Genomic DNA, 2,780 nt, shown 5'->3' with positions numbered 1-2,780 from the left:
AGGACTCTGCGATCATGACCTGAGCAGAAGGCAGAGGCTTTAATGCACTGAGCCACCCAAGAGCCCCAAGCATTCATTTTCTTTATACAGAAGAGATAGAACAATATTATATAGTAGAAAATACAGTAAATAATCTAGAAACCTTGATCATTTTGTTTTGGCAATTTTAGAACATAAAATTAGCTAAAGCTCAAGTGCAAGTTATATTTGTATCATAGGAGGAAAAGTTAATTAAAAGTTTGTTTATTACCATAGTTTAACACTTCAACAAAATGATAACGAGTCCAAAATCAATGAATATATGAAGTATACAATAAAAACAATAATCTTGAGTGTATGTGACTCACTGTAGGTATTGATAGGCTAGAAATCAAAGGGAAAGTATCTATAGGGTTTGTTCAGTTCCATGCTCATCAGATTAATAGGCTTTCTCATATTGCTTCCTTCACCACATTAATTTGTCTAATGAAGTTTTCAAGAGTTAAAGACAGTGATAGGTTCATGGCTGGAGAGAAGGTACAGAATCTAAGATAGTTCAGCAGTGCTTATTATTTAAGAGAAAGACAGCATGGGAGGTGAGGGGTATATCATGCATCCTGTTTTCACTCCCTTTGTGGAGCACCTACCCTGGAGGTCATGTAATAATAACCAATGACCAAAAAACAATAAAAAAACCCAAACATCCATGTGGAAGTGCCATCCCTGCCTGGAGATGAGTAGACTGCTCAAACAGATCCTGGGCAGGCATCTCAGGCCAGGCCTGTGCTGGGGAAGCTGGTTCATGGCTTTGGGCGCAATCAGGAAGCCAGCAAACTGACGGGAGAGTGCAGCCAGGGTTAACAGGACTGATGATCTTTTTGCAGCCAGGCCGCGGGTGGACACCCGCTCAAGGAGCCAGGCTAGGAGGCTGCCCAGCGCCAGCGCTGGCAAAGCTTGCAGCCCCCGGGGCTTCCCCCCGCGCCCCAGCCAGGGCGGGGCCTCAGGAGGGAGGGGGGCGGGGCGGCGCGAAGAAGGGGCTTTGCTAATTGCCAAAGCGAAAAGGGAGCTCACGGAGGACTCAGGAGGGAGGGGGGCGGGGGCGGGTGGAGGGCGGCGGGGTGAAGGTGCTTTGCTAATTGCCGAAGCTAGAAGTGAGCTCACAGAGGATGTGGCTGAGAGTCTGGGAGGAGGTGGAGGGGCTGGCGGAGGAGGGGCGGGCAGCGCCGCGGTGCTGTGCTGCGGCCCAGTCGGGACTGCAGGACCCACCGGACTCGCCCCCCGTGCGCTCCCATGTGAGGCCTCGCTGTCCCGCTCCTGCTGCCTGCTGCCCCTCCCCGCCCCAAGGCTTTTCAGGACCACCCTCTGCACACAGGTAAAGTGACACCGCGCCGCGCCCTCACCTGGAGCAGAAAGCGCGGACCCGACCTGGGGGCGGAGAGGGGGGTTGTGGAGGCCCAGCCTCCCGCGAACCCCAGGGCACCGGGACCACCCCAGACACTGCGCCAAACCCAGGTCCGCATGGGGTCGGGCTGGGGACAGCGCCTTGCGAGGTGCCCCTCGCTAGCGGGCGCGCTAGCCGCCATCTTTTGGCAGCCCCATGCGCCCCTGCTGAGGACCCCTTTCCCTCCCCCACCGTGGCCCCGCTGCTTTTGTTCTGGACTTGGGATCCCAGGTGGAAACTAGTCCCTCAGACCTCCCTGGCAGCAAGGAGGGCAGGGAGGGATTCTTGGTTTTCTGTCCTGGCTCCTCCTCTCTCCCCATTCACATGCCTTCTGGCTTCCCTTTCCTCTCCTCATTGTCAGTTTTCTTAAATGGTTTTCTTCTGCATGTTGACCCGAAGAGCTATTTCATGAATGAATATACATGAAACTGAGTTGGAGCCCACCTGTGAGAGCCCACCTGTAGAGGCCTTTCATTAGAATGGTCTCTGGTTCTAGCCTCAGTTCAGAATACTGCATGTACCTGAGGATCAAGTCCAGATGTTTCTTTCATCTCTGACTTGAATTTGAAATCCTCCTCAGACTTCAGCTTCCAGGATTTCTCCAGTCCTTGCTCTCCCACTGTCTTGGTGGGGATCCGCCATGAGTGTTGAACACAGGAATGAATGAATGATATATACCCCAGATTGCTGGGGCTTTCTCATGTTTTGCTGAGGTTGGAAAGGCTTGGTAGAGACCCCCTGTAAGCAGATAGAGAGCTGCATGCAATTGCTTAGATAAACGTGTTCCCCACTTAATTGCTTGGGCATTGAACATTTCGCCCTTAACCTGTGGCTGGAGCAGTTAGGTGGAGACAATCTGGAGGTGAATCAGTAGATGGCTGAATCCACATGGTGGTGGTCTGAGTTTGGGAGATTTTCCTGGAGATTCAAAGGAAAGATCTAAATTCTTCCAGTGGGGAGTGGTAAACATTTTATCGATGGGAGATGGAAAATAAATGGTCTGGTTAACCTTTCCCTCCCCCTCAAAACCCATTATTTGAAAACACAAAAAGGGAAGTGAAGGGAGAAATCCTCCCACTCCCATGCCCACTCACCTCCATAGCCACCTCCTCTTCCAAGAACCTAGCAGACAAGGTGCCAAGAAGTGTTAGGTACCAGCAGTGGTCTCAGGTACTCAGCATGATCTCATTCAAGGATCATGGTGAAAGGCATTCAAAGAGATTGTGGGGGCACAGGGACCCAGTTAAGGGGAACAAGTTTAAGGTTTGCCTGGTCCCCTAAAAATTAATGGCACTAGAGAAGATGAGCTTTGGGAACTATAGCTTAATGGATACAATGTGTTAAAAGCTTCAGTGAGTCA

Source organism: Mustela nivalis (assembly GCF_964662115.1).
Source record: "Mustela nivalis genome assembly, contig: HAP1_SCAFFOLD_234, whole genome shotgun sequence".
NCBI lineage: Eukaryota > Metazoa > Chordata > Mammalia > Carnivora > Mustelidae > Mustela > Mustela nivalis.
The sequence above is the reverse complement of the archived record's forward strand: the minus strand, read 5'-3'. Positions refer to the sequence as shown.